The 13,546-nt window shown below is 42.9% G+C and overlaps 1 protein-coding gene across 7 annotated transcripts in view; it reads right to left on the bottom strand.

Moving 5' to 3' along the window:
* CUNH8orf34 (chromosome unknown C8orf34 homolog) overlaps positions 1 to 13,546 on the bottom strand; it is a 538,401-nt gene that overhangs the window by 157,311 nt on the left and 367,544 nt on the right. The gene's annotated exons all lie outside the window — the stretch shown is intronic.

The following is a 13,546-nucleotide window of genomic DNA, read 5'->3' as shown; positions in this document are numbered from 1 at the left end:
GAAAATATCTAATAAAAAATATTAAGAATTGACAAATGGGACCTCATAAAATTGCAAAGCTTCTGCAAGGCAAAGGACACTGTCAACAGAACAAAATGGCAACAGACAGATTGGGAAAAGATGTTTACCAATCCTCCATCTGAGAGAGAGCTAATATCCAATAATTACAAAGGACTCCAGAAGTTAGAGTACAAAGAACCAAATAACCCTATTAAAAAATGGAGAACAGAAATAAACAGAGAATTCTCAATTAAAGAAATTTGAATGGCCAAGAAGCACCTAAAGAAATGTTCAACACCCTTAGTCTTCAAAGAAATGCAAATCAAACAACCCTGAGATTCTACCTCACACCAGTCAGAATGTCTAAGATCAACAACTCAGGTTATAGCAGATGCTGTTGAGGATGTGGAGAAAGAAGAACATTCTTTCATTGCTTGTGGGATTGCAAGGTGGTACAACCACTCTGGAAATCAGTCTTGCAATTCCTCAGAAAATTGGACCCAGCTATACCAGTCCTGGGCATATACCCAGAAGATGCTCTAACATGTAATAAGGACATATGGTCCAATATGTTCATAACAGCCATATTTATAAAATCCAGATACTGGAAACAACCCTAATGTCCTTTGACAGAAGAATTGTTACAGAAAATGTGGTATATTTACTCAATCGAGTAGTTTTCAGCTATTAAAAAACAATGACTTCATGAAATTCATAGGCAAGTAATTGGAACTTGAAAATATTATCCTGAATAAGGTAACCCAATCACAAAAGAACACACATGGTATATACTTACTGATAAGTGGATATTAGCCCAAAAGTTGGGAATACCCAAGATATAATTCACAGACAATATGAAGGTCAAGAAGAAGGAAGACCAAAGTGTGGATATTTCAGTTCTTCTTAGAAGGAGGAACAAAATACTCAGAAGAGCAAATATGGAGACAAAGTGTGGAGCAGAGACTGAAGGAAAGGCCTTACAGAGACTGCCCCACCTGGGGATCCATCCCATATACAGCTACTGAACCTGGATGCTATTGTGGATGCTGGGAAGTGCTTGCTGACAGGAACCTGATATAACTGTCCCCTAAGAGTTTCTGCCAGTGCCTGACAAGTAGAGAGGCAGATGCTTGCAGCCAACCATGGAACTGTGCAAAGGGTCCCTGATGGCAGAGTTGCAGAAGGGACTGAAGGAGCTGAGGGGTTTGCAGCTCCATGGCAGGAGCAATAGTGTCAACTGACCAGATCCCCAAGAGCTCTCAGGGACTTGACCACCAATGAAAGAGTACACATGTAGGGACCCAGGGCTCCAGTCCCCTGTGTGGCAAAGGAAGGACTTTTTGGACATCAGTGGGAGAACAGGCCTTGGGCATTGAGAGCCTTCCATGCCCCAGTGTAGGGGAATGCCAGGGCAGGGAGGGGAGATTGGGTGGATAGGTGGGGGAGCACCCTCATAGAGGGAGGGGGAGGGGGGGAGGAGGTCTCCAGAGGGGAAACCTGGAAAGGGGATAATATTTGAAATGTAAATAAAGATAACATCCAATCAAAGAAAAACAAGAGTGGAAACACACACACACACACTTGAAAAATTCGGAACAAAAAAGTATTAACCACATTGAAAAGTAGTAGAGTATAAGGAATAACCAAACTCAGGACTGAACTAGAAACAAACAGCAATTCAAAGAATCAATAGAACAAAGAATATTTCTTTTAGGGACATCAGTAAAATAAACAAAGCCTTATGTAAATATACTAAACAGCAGATAGAGAATGTCTACATAAGGAAAATTGAAAATGAGAAGGGGACATAACAACATACATCAAGGAACTCCAGAGAACCATAAGGACACCCTTTAATAATCTGTACTTTTCCAAAGTGGAAAAAAAAAAAAAAAGGAAAATTTTCTTGATATGTCTTAGTTAGGGTTTTACTCCTGTGAACAGACACCATGGCCAAGGAAAGTCTTATAAGACATTTAACTGGGGCTGGCTTGCAGGTTCAGAGGTTCAGTCCATTATCATCAAGGTGGGAGCATGGCAGCATCTAGGCAGGCATGGCACAGGCAGAGATGAGAGTTCTACATCTTCATCCAAAGGCTGCTAGTAGAAGACTGACTTCCAGGCAACTAGGGTGAGAGTATTAAGCCCACACCCACAGTGACACACCTACTCCAACCAGGTTACACCTATTCCAACAAGGCCACACTTCCAAATGGTGCCAATCCCTGGTCCAAGGATATACAAACCATCACATTCCACTCCCTGCCCCCCATAGACTTGTTCAAACATATGAGACTGGGGGGGGGAGGCATACTTAAATATAACATAATGCAAAATGCATTTAGTCCAACTTTCAAAGTCCTCATAGTCTATAGCAGTCTCAACAATGTTAAAAGTCCAAAGTTTAAGGTCTCTTCTGAGATTCATCCAATCACTTAACTATAACTCCCCCCAAAAGACGGGAAACCATCTGGGCAAACTCTAAACTCGGCATCTCCACGGCTGATGTCTAAGTGGTCTTCAGATCTCCACTCTGTTTCCATCTTTGTTGATTAGAACAGACTTCTTCCTCCTGGGCTGGTTCCACTCCCTGTTAGCACTTTCCTCAGCATGTATCCCATGGCTATGGCATCTTTAACATCTTTGAGTCTCCAAGGCAATTTCAATGTTACAGCTTCTTGTTTTAGTGTCTGGGATTCCACTTGATCTTTTGGGCTCCTCCTAAGGGCTGGCATCACTTCTCCAGCTCTGCCCTCTGTAGCACTCTAAGCTTAGGTTGATCCACTTCACTATGGCTGCTGTTCTTGGTGTTCATCCCATGGTACTGGCATTGAAAGAGGAAAATTACTGACCACCAGAACTCTCACCCCAGAGTACATTCTGAACTCTCACACCAGAGTCAGACCCCCTCTCAAATGAAAACTGTTCCGGGGACATTTCTGAGATAAGGGTTTCCTGGAACGAACCCAGTCCTACCCCTCCCAACTAAGGACTGTGCCAGGGACATTTTTGAGATAAGGGTGTGAGTAAAAACCTCAGTTCCAATGAATCAAGTACATGGCCAAAGTGTGGGACACGGTTGCAAAAGCACTTTGGAAAAACCCTTGGCTGAATCACTTAGTGACGTAAAACCTGTATTTTCCCTGCCCTGCTCCCCCCCTTGCCTCCTACCTATAAAAGCTTGTGAAAAGTTTGGGCTAATGGCCGGATCTCCTCTGCACCTTGCAGGCTGCATGAGGTCCGACCCCAGATATCTGGTATATGTGCTTTTTGTTTGTTTTGTTTGCTTTCTTGTCGTTGCTGTATTAAATCTTACTCCCTATACATCTTAAGTACTGGTCTCAGTGTCTTCTTGGGTGCGTGGCTGACCCGAGGCTTGAGTAAGTGCCTCCCTTTGGGAGTTTTGGAGTCTTTCATTTGGTGCATTGGCCGGGAATCAGCGCGTCTACCCAGAAGTCCTGGACCCACTCAGAAGTAAGATTTACTGTTCTGCTTTGGTCTAGTGTCTGTGTTCTGTTTACTGTGGGCCTGGGAGAGGCCATCTGAATCTGTATCTGGTGCGATCGCTGTTTTGGGTTTGCGTGACGCTCTGTGCTCAGTACGAGCACCAGAGACCGTGCTCCGGGACTGTGGGCCTGGGAGAGGCCATCTGACTGGAGACCAAGCAGGTCTCAATAGAGAGCACGGGGTGGGTAGAGATAGACGTATCTGGTGCCCACCGTCCGATCGCCCTGGGGGACGCCCCAGGAAGACAAGGGGAGGGCCAAGGACGCTTGGCGGACCCCTCTGAAGGCCGAGAGACCATCACTTAGGTGGAAGGTCTAAGCTGGCCGGCCTTGGAAAGGCCATCTGAATCTGTGAGTTGCCTGTGGGCGACGGGAAGTCGCCGCTGTTTTTGGTTTCTTTTGTCTAAGTCTTGTGTCTGCTTTTGTCGTGTCTGCTATTATTCTAGAAATGGGACAATCTGCTGGGTGTGTAGGTGTGGAACTGCTGCATTTGTGTATTCTGAGATTGTGGGTTTATTCTGGCAGTGGCTGTGAGAGGACGGCTGTCTATGGCCTCACAATCTGCACCCCAAAAAAGATGTTCCAAGGGAGACCCTGGAAGGAGTGCCCAGGGTACAGAACAGTCAAAAAGACCTGGCTGTTGCCTGGCAGAGTGAAGGAGAGAGAGAGTGTTCTCTCTGCCAGAGCGGGAGTGAATGTGGAATCCCACCCCTATCAGGAAAAAGAGTCAATGTGGAATCCGACCCCGTCAGAAAATAGTGTTTGGCTGGTTGTGTAAGTCCAGGCGTGGACGAGTGTGCTTGTTTGTGGCCACATGACAGACTGTGTGTGTGTGTGTTAACCCTTTGTCGACTGTAGACTTGGACTGACGTCAGGACAGAATTTGTCAGAAATGGTTTTAAAAGGAAAAAAAAAACTCAGTGCTGGTGAGTCCCAGACTGCTCAAAAGAGCTCTGAAATGCAGAGCTGGGCTAAAAATTTCTGGCCTTGGCGGCGCAGTTAGGGCTTTAATAGCAACAGCGGCGCTGAGGTTCTGAGTTCTGCAGGCACAGCAGCAGCAGCGGCTGTCTGTGCCCCGTGAGCGAGTTGCCCTAGAGTGGCCATAAAGCCTGCCTCAGCTGGGGAGGGGCCGACTACAGCGTCCCTCTTTTGGTCCCCCCCCCCCCAGAGTCTACCCGCACTCCCTTGTGCCGGCCGGCTGCGTGCTCCCTCCCCAAAGACAGTGCAGAGAGCACCAGGCGTCTATCAGGTAGTTAAATAGTTAAATTGCTGCCTCTGCCTGCCAGCGTTTGTTTGCCACTCCCAGGAGTTTACACCGTTCCGGCACGCAGCGGAGACTCGGCGCTGGGCACTTCACATCAAAGGATCTGTTTTCAGCCTTTGCCTGCCTCCTGGGTGGGAGAGAGGCTCATTCTCCTGCCCCCTGTATCTTGTCTCTTGTTAACAGAGAAAAAAAAATTGTGTTCATTTTGAAATATCAGTGGTCTGATGTAAGAGCTACACTCCCTTCTCTGCCCCATGTGTTTTCTCTTCTCAGGCACTGCCCTGAGTTGTTGGCAGTGAGTCTGTTCTGGGCTCCGGTGAGGGAGACATACAAGGTAAGGAGCACCTACGGGTCTAACTGCCAGGCTCTGATAAAGGTCTCGTCTCTGTGGGACTAAAAAGTGCCCCAACGATCTGGTTAAGAAAAGGATAGAGGTCTGCAAAAAAAGAGCTAAGAGCAAAGCTTCAGCAGACTCAAAAGAAATAGGTTAACAGTAAAAAGAGGTAAACTATGAAAAAAGTTAAGTGACAGAATATAGATGTAATAATTAGATAACATTCAAAATAAGCAAGGACAGGGAAGAGACACAAAGAGATAATATAGATAGAAAGAGAGACATTATATGAGATCTCCATTACAGTTAAGAAACAGGAGTAAAGAGAGATAACTGACAAAGACTAGAACCTAGCAAAGTGACACTTGCTAATAATACTAGCACTTAGAGATGATCTGTAAGAAATAGGGAGCCAGAAAATTTTCAAAAAAGGATAAGAGAAATGGAATGCTGGTCACAAAAGTCAGGGAGACTAGAAAACTTAGTACCCGGCGACAAAAAGCAAGCTTTTGGCTGAAGATCAAAGTGTTTACTGTTATCTGTTAAAGAAAAAGAGCACTGGGTGAGAGACTGTCCTAACAAAAAAAAAGAGGAGCCCCCCCTCATGACCAAACCCTTCACCTGTTTGTGGCTGAAAGTAAAGAAAAAGCAGAAGGGGTGCTAACACAGAAGCTGAGTCCTTAAAAGAGACCGGTGGCCTACCTGTTAAAAGCAGCTAAAAAAGAGACTGTGTTTCATATTCCTCCACTGACCAGTGCAAAGCAAGTTTAAAAGGTTCCTGGACACTGCAGGCCTTTGCAAACTGTGGATTCCAGGTTTTGCTGAATTAAAAAGATAAACAGCCCTTCGTATAAAAAATAAAAAGAACAACCTTGGATGGCCTTAGATGCTATTGAGACTGCCCTAATGTTGTCCCTAACTTTGGGACTCCTAGATGTGACTGAGAACAAAAGTATTGCCAAAGAGGTTCTTACTCAGAAATTGGGACCCTGAAAAAGACCGGTGGCATACTTGTGAAAATTAGACCTGGTGACTGTAAGATGACCTGCTTGTCTGCACATAGTGGCTTCTGGTCAAGGACGCAGATAAACTGACTCTGAGACAAAACTTGGCACATGCCCTAAAAGTGTGGTTCAGCCCCCTGACCGATGGCTGACTAATGCTCTGGAAAACATGAACTCTTGGCGCTAACCCAAGCCCTGCGGTTGGCTGAAGGCAGAGACATCAAAGACAAAGAAGAAATTCTAGCCCTCCTAGAAGCTCCTGAATGAACTGGGTGAGTTGGTGTACCGGGTATCAGCCAAGAAAGCTCAGTTATGTCGTACCGAGGTGCCGAGACGACGAAAAGCGGTGGCTCACCGAGGCCAGAAAAAAGACTGTGATGCTGATCCCAACCCCCACCACCCCGCGCCAAGTACGTGAGTTTCTGGGGACGGCGGGCTTTTGCAGAAAAGAAAAAGTCCCATTCACCTGGACTGAGGAACACCAAAAAGCCTTTGACAGCATAAAGGCAGCCCTGCTTGTTAAAGACGCTGACAAGCTTACTCTGGGTCAGCATGTGACTATACCCACTACCAGAGTTTGCTGCTCCTTGGCGGATGACTCCACTCCTGTACATCAATGTGCTGATAAAATTGGAACAAGGAGAGATCTGACTGATCAGCCTTGGCCAGGTGTGCCTGCCTGGTACACAGATGGCAGCAGCTTTGTCACAGGAGCAGCAGTAGTTGATGAAAAGCAGCTCATATCCATGGGGCCATCTACCAACAGAGGGGGCTACTTACCTCGGCAAGTAAAGATCAGATCAGCCTTGGCCTGAGAGTTTGAGCTGGTACACGGACGGCAGTAGCCTCACGATTGAAGGTAAGCGGAAGGCGGGGACAGCAGTATGGTGGTAGACAGAAAGCAAGTGATCTAGGCCAGCAGCCTCCCTGAAGGGACGTCGGCCCAGAAAGCTGAACTTGTGGCTTTGATACAAGCTTTATAAAAGTCTACACTGACAGCAGGTATGCTTTTGCCACTGTATGGAACAATATACAGACAAAGAGAGCTGTTGACATCTACAGAAAAAGACCTAAGATGCTGTGAACAAAAGAAATCAGATGGCAGATCTAACCGCCAAAAACAGGCATCCCAAAGAGCAATGATCCTGGCAGTCTGAAGACTATCAAGTTATAGACAAATTAAGACTGGTAAAAGAAACCCTGTATAAAATGGTAAAAACTGAAAGAAAGAAAACTAGTCCTCCCTTGAAAAGACAGACCTGACATTAACTGAGAAATAAACTTTACTGAAAAAAAAAAAAAACGTTCTCAAAATGGATAAATGAGACTGCTCACATAGTCATCAAGAAGATTATTGAAGAAAATTTTTCCAAGGTTCAGAGTGCCAAAAGCAATAGTGTCAGATAATAGCCCTGCTTTGTTGCCCAGGTAAGTCAGGGTGTGGCCAAGTATTTAGAGGTCAAATAAAAATTACATTGTGTGTATAGACCTCAGAGCTCAGGACAGATAAAATAAATTAGTTTAAAACTCTATGACAGACCTTGACTAAATTAATCGTAGAGACTGGCACAGACTTGGTGTTCCTTCCCTATGCCCTATCTCTTGATTCAGTTTTACTCTGTTTAAAATCCTTTATGAAACTCCTATGCCCATCATAGTCTCAAATGATGTGTTTAAACCTATGTTGTTATAATAATGCTCTGTATGCTAAGTTAAAAGACTTGCAGGTGGTCTGGTCACAACTGGGAAAAATTGGACTGAGTACGCGGACGACATTGTTCCAGGGATCCCAACAGCTGAGACAGTGAACGAGCTGGGTACCCCAAGGACATCTCACCAGTTCCAGCCAGAGATCTGATCTACGTGCACCTACATCATGCCCAGACCCTCAAGCCTCGCTAAAAGGGCCCCTGCCTAGTTCTGTTTACTAATGCTTCTTGTTCTGTTTTTGTTCCCATGTTAAAATAGAGTCTTTCATTTGGTGCATTATGCAGTATCTGAAATTCTAAGATTAGAATTATTTACTAAAAGAAGGGGGGAATGAAAGAGGAAAATTACTGACCACCAGAACTCTCACCCCAGAGTACATTCTGAACTCTCACACCAGAGTCAGACCCCCTCTCAAATGAAAACTGTTCCGGGGACATTTCTGAGATAAGGGTTTCCTGGAACGAACCCAGTCCTACCCCTCCCAACTAAGGACTGTGCCAGGGACATTTTTGAGATAAGGGTGTGAGTAAAAACCTCAGTTCCAATGAATCAAGTACATGGCCAAAGTGTGGGACACGGTTGCAAAAGCACTTTGGAAAAACCCTTGGCTGAATCACTTAGTGACGTAAAACCTGTATTTTCCCTGCCCTGCTCCCCCCCTTGCCTCCTACCTATAAAAGCTTGTGAAAAGTTTGGGCTAATGGCCGGATCTCCTCTGCACCTTGCAGGCTGCATGAGGTCCGACCCCAGATATCTGGTATATGTGCTTTTTGTTTGTTTTGTTTGCTTTCTTGTCGTTGCTGTATTAAATCTTACTCCCTATACATCTTAAGTACCGGTCTCAGTGTCTTCTTGGGTGCGTGGCTGACCCGAGGCTTGAGTAAGTGCCTCCCTTTGGGAGTTTTGGAGTCTTTCATTATCTCCATTACACTGGGGTGTTCCACTCCAACTAGGCTTCACCAATAGCCTTTCATAGGCTCTCTTCATGGTGCCAATATTTTGCAGGACCCCTTCAGTCCTGGGCCATCAGCTACAGCTGAGGCTTCACCTTCTCCAGTGGCCTTCCATGACCTCTCACAGTATCAAGCCTCAGCTGTTCATCATTACACTTTCATTCCTTCAAAACCATTACCACCTGGGTGACTATTACACATTACAAAGTCCAGCTGCAGCTAGAGGTACAACCTTGGCTATCTCTGTAACACAACTTCTTTGTGCTCCCAGAAAACAATTCCTAGAAGATTTTATCTCAATGATGCTGGTCTGTTCTTAATCATTGCTAATTTCTTAGCTCTAGCTAACCAGAATCAATTGTCCCAGTAGTTCCTTCCATTCTTAACTCTAAAGCCAGAGCCACATAGCTGAACTGCTGAGTTCTCCTGTTTGCAGGAAATAGAACTTGACCTCCTTGTACTTTTTATTACATTGTCACTGGCTTTATGTTTACCAAATCCTTCACTGCCTAAGCTTGGCTGTCCTGGATCTTGCTCTGTAGATTGACCTTAAACGCAAAGATCAGCATGTCTGACTCCTGGGATTAAAGGTGTGTAGAATCTTGCCCCAAAGTCCCACTCCCTTAATTTGTTATCTCCTAGAACACAGGATTTTGCTCTATTTCACTTCCTGGTAGCCCTTTAATACTTGGACCATATATTTCAAATAAAAGTATGGTCAGGCCTATTACACAGCAATAGCCCAGTCCCTGGTACCAACTTCTGTCTTAGTTAGGGTTTTACTGCTGTGAACAGACACCATGACCAAGGCAAGTCTTATTAAAAACAACATTTAATTGGGACTGGCTTACAGGTTCAGAGGTTCAGTCCATAATCATCTAGGCAGGCATGGCACAGGCAGAGATGAGAGTTCTACAACTTCATCCAAAGGCTGCTAGTGGAAGACTGACTTCCAGGCAACTAGGATGAGGATCTTATGCCCACACCCACAGTGACACACCTACTCCAACCAAGTCACACCTATTCCAACAAGGCCACACCTCCAAATGGTGCCACTCCCTGGTCCAAGAATATACAAACCATCACATATACCATTTACTAAAGTTAAATCAAATCAGCTAAACAACATAAACAGACTTATAACCCCTGGTATAATAGAAATAATCATTAAAAGTTTAAAAAAAAAGGCCCAGGGAAAGATAATTTTAGCCCAAAATTCTACCAAACATTCAAGAGTTATTGCCAATAACTCTATAATTATTCCACAAAATACAAACAGAAATAATTTTAACCAATTTATTTTAGTAACAGCTTTCTTGATATCCAAATAACATAATGACACAGAGTATATACCAATTTTTCTTATGAACATAGATATAAAATTTCTTACTAAAATACTTGTAAACCAAACTCAAAATGTATTTTAAAAAAGTATCAACCCTGGTCAAGTAATCTTTATCCCGGTGAAGCAGGGATGGATTAACATGTGTAAATCCACTGTATAAAAAACTCCAAGACAAAAACCACATGATCATCTCATTCGATGCAAAACAAGGCCTTTAACAAAATCTAACAACCCCTTGATGATAAAAGTCCTGAAGAGATTAGGAATGCAAGTATACCTAAACATAATAAATGAAGGGGAATCTTATCTAGAGCAATAAGACAAATGAAGATAAAGGACATATAAAGTAAAAAGGGAGAAGTCAAAGTATATTTACTTTCAGGTGGTATGATAATATACTTAAATGACTTGAAAAATTCCACCAGGAAACCCCTATACCTGATAAACACTTTCAGCATAGTAGCTGGAAACAAAATTAACTCACAAAACCATATATATGTGTGTATATATATATATATATATATACATACATACATAGACTGAGAAGGAAATCACAGAAACAATGCCTTTTACAAAAGCCTCAAATAATATCTTGGGGTAACTCTACCCAATCAAGTGAAAAACTTTAAACCTTTGAAGAAAGAAATTAAAGAAGATATCATAAGATGGAAAGATCTCCCATGCTCATAGATCAATAGGATTAATATAGCAAAACTGGCCATCTTACCAAAAGATTCTACAGATTCTACAGATTCACTGCAATACCCTAAAATTCTAGTACAAAATTTCACATATCTTGAAAAGGCAATTTTCAGCTTTATACAGAAACACAAAAATCCTAAGATATTGGAATAATCCAAAACAATAAAGAACTGCTGGATATATAACCATTCCTGATTTCAAGTTGTACTATAAAGATATAGCAATAAAAACAGCATGGTATTGGCATATAAACAGACATAGTGATCAACAGACTCAGATTGAAGACATATACAAAAGACCACACACCTGATTTTAATAAAGAAGCCAAAAATATACACTGGAAGAAGATAACATCTTCAACAAAAAGAGTTGGTCATACTGGATGGTTGCGGGGAGAAGAATCCAACAGACCCATAATTATCAACCCCCAAAAAAACCTTCAACTTCAAATAGAACATAGACCTTAACATAAAATCAGATACACTGAAGCTGATAGAAGAGAGCGTGTGGAAATTCACAGGCAAATGGATGGAATGAAAAACAAAAATCATCCTGAGTGAGGCATCTCAGACACAGAAGGACAAATATGTATACACTTAGATGTGGGTGGATACAGTAATGGTAACAATGCTACAATCCATAGAACCACTGATGTTAGGAATGGAGTAAGGGACTTGATACAAATAGTTCTGATTAGAAAAGGGAACTGTAATGGATAATTAGGATGGATAAGAGAGCTGAAATGGGAGAGTCAAATGGGAAGAGAAGGAGAGAGAGGGTTGATGAAGGGAGTACAGGAAGAGAGATCTGAAATTAAAGGCCATTTGAGATGTAATATGGAAACTTAAAGCAGTAGAAACATCCTGAAATGTGGGACGCCTGACTCGCCAGCAAGAAAGACACCACAATAGGATCCTTCTGCACACGTTTATTGGGAGAGCATTGACTGTGTAGGCGAAAAACCCCGAGCCCTGGGCCTCTCACTCTTATATACTATCAGTTCCCATCCACTCACAGCAGGCCACATCACCTCACCAGGTATGCAGCTTCAGCTAATCAGGGCAGCAGGGGCATATCTCCACCAAAATGGCTTCGCCATTAACCTGGTACAGCTGCGCAGCTCTCACGATGTTTGTGGTTTATATGAGGAAGTCAGGTGCAAGTCATATGACTTAGCTGCAGTCCCTGGCGCCTTTGGGACTGCCGCCACACCCGCTCCCCACACTAAAACGCATACATATGCGAAGCCAATCTAAGTGAAATTGTCAAATAATGGAGGAGACCAAGACCCAACTGGCCATCTTCCTGGACTAGGTTTGGGTTAAATCTAATTGAATTGTTGGGCAATGGGGACCCATAGAAATCCCTAATCATTCCAAGCTACTGCCAGAATTTCATGTAGCTCACCATGAACCGACAGCAAGGCCTCATTGCTGAAGATAACACAGGCACAACTCCCAGAAAATGGAGAAGTTGATCTGGTGACTACATAGAGCCTTCACCTCTATGTCTTAATGTCTTTGGTACAGGAAAGTACTGTACATGCTACCCAAAGAGTACGGTTACCCTTTCCAGAATCTAATTCTTTCATCTATAGTGCCATCCTGCCTACAAGATATGCTATGGCAATGGTAGGACACAAGTTTGGGAGTAAACAAACAATATCTGATTGACTTATGGCCAAGTCCACAAGATAGATCCCATACCCAGCACTGCTTTAGTTACCGAAAACCTAAGACTAGGCAACCCAGTGTCCTAAGGTAAAAAAACAAATGTTACTTACTGGTCTAAAACAACCAAATCAAACCAAACACACAAGCAAAACATAATAGTGATAAAGTGACTCCTAATGCTATTTTCTATATATTGCTCAGCCCTCATCAAAATTACCTCCTGCAGCAAATAGGAACAAATACAGAGACTCACAGCCAGACATTATGCAGAGACTGAGAGAACTTGGAACACTAAGCCCTAAATGTGACCTCTCCATTAAAGTCCTCCCTTCAGAGCTCATAGAACGCTCAGTAGAGGCAGAAAAGTGTAAGAGCTTGAGGGGATAGAGGGTACCAGGTGAGCAAGGCCCTCTAAATTATAATGAGGCAGCATGCAAAGGGACTGCCTGGGTCTACACCAGTTCCTCTATAAACGGACTTCAATTTAGTGTATTCATGGGATTCTTAAGTGTGAGAATGCATGGTTCTTGTGCCTTCTCTTGGGCTCTTCTCCTGTTGGTTTGTCTTCTCTAAGTCAGATGTGATAGTTTAGTTTTATCTTTTTATATTATATATTTTTATCTCTTAGAAACCTGTTCTTGATAAAGGAGAGACAGAAAGGTAGTGGTTCCAGATGGGAAGGAACTAAGAAGAGTAGAGGGAGGGGAAACTATAAAACTGTAATCAGAATATATTATGTAAGAAAATAATCCTAATTTCTATAAAAGAAAAAGGAAACAATTTATAAATAAAATTAAGTTACATTCCATCAAACTGCAGTGTCATTTTCTAAATTACTGCATATTTTTTTTTATTTTATGAATTGAGATTCTGAGTAAGACATTTACTTAATATTAAAATTATATTTTCTACAGTAAAAATAATTTATAGAGATACACACATAAATATAAGACCAAAAACACTTAGAAGTTTCCATGGCTATCCTGACTATTTAAAGTTGAAAATATGGTGTGTGTTCTCCATTTCCTCTCAGAGACTATGTGACAGCTTTAGGT

This window comes from Mus caroli, unplaced genomic scaffold (assembly GCF_978045245.1).
Source record: "Mus caroli unplaced genomic scaffold, Mus_caroli_1 scaffold_1, whole genome shotgun sequence".
NCBI classification, from domain to species: Eukaryota; Metazoa; Chordata; class Mammalia; order Rodentia; family Muridae; genus Mus; species Mus caroli.
Note: the sequence above shows the minus strand (reverse complement) of the source record. Positions and strands in the feature narration are given on the sequence as shown.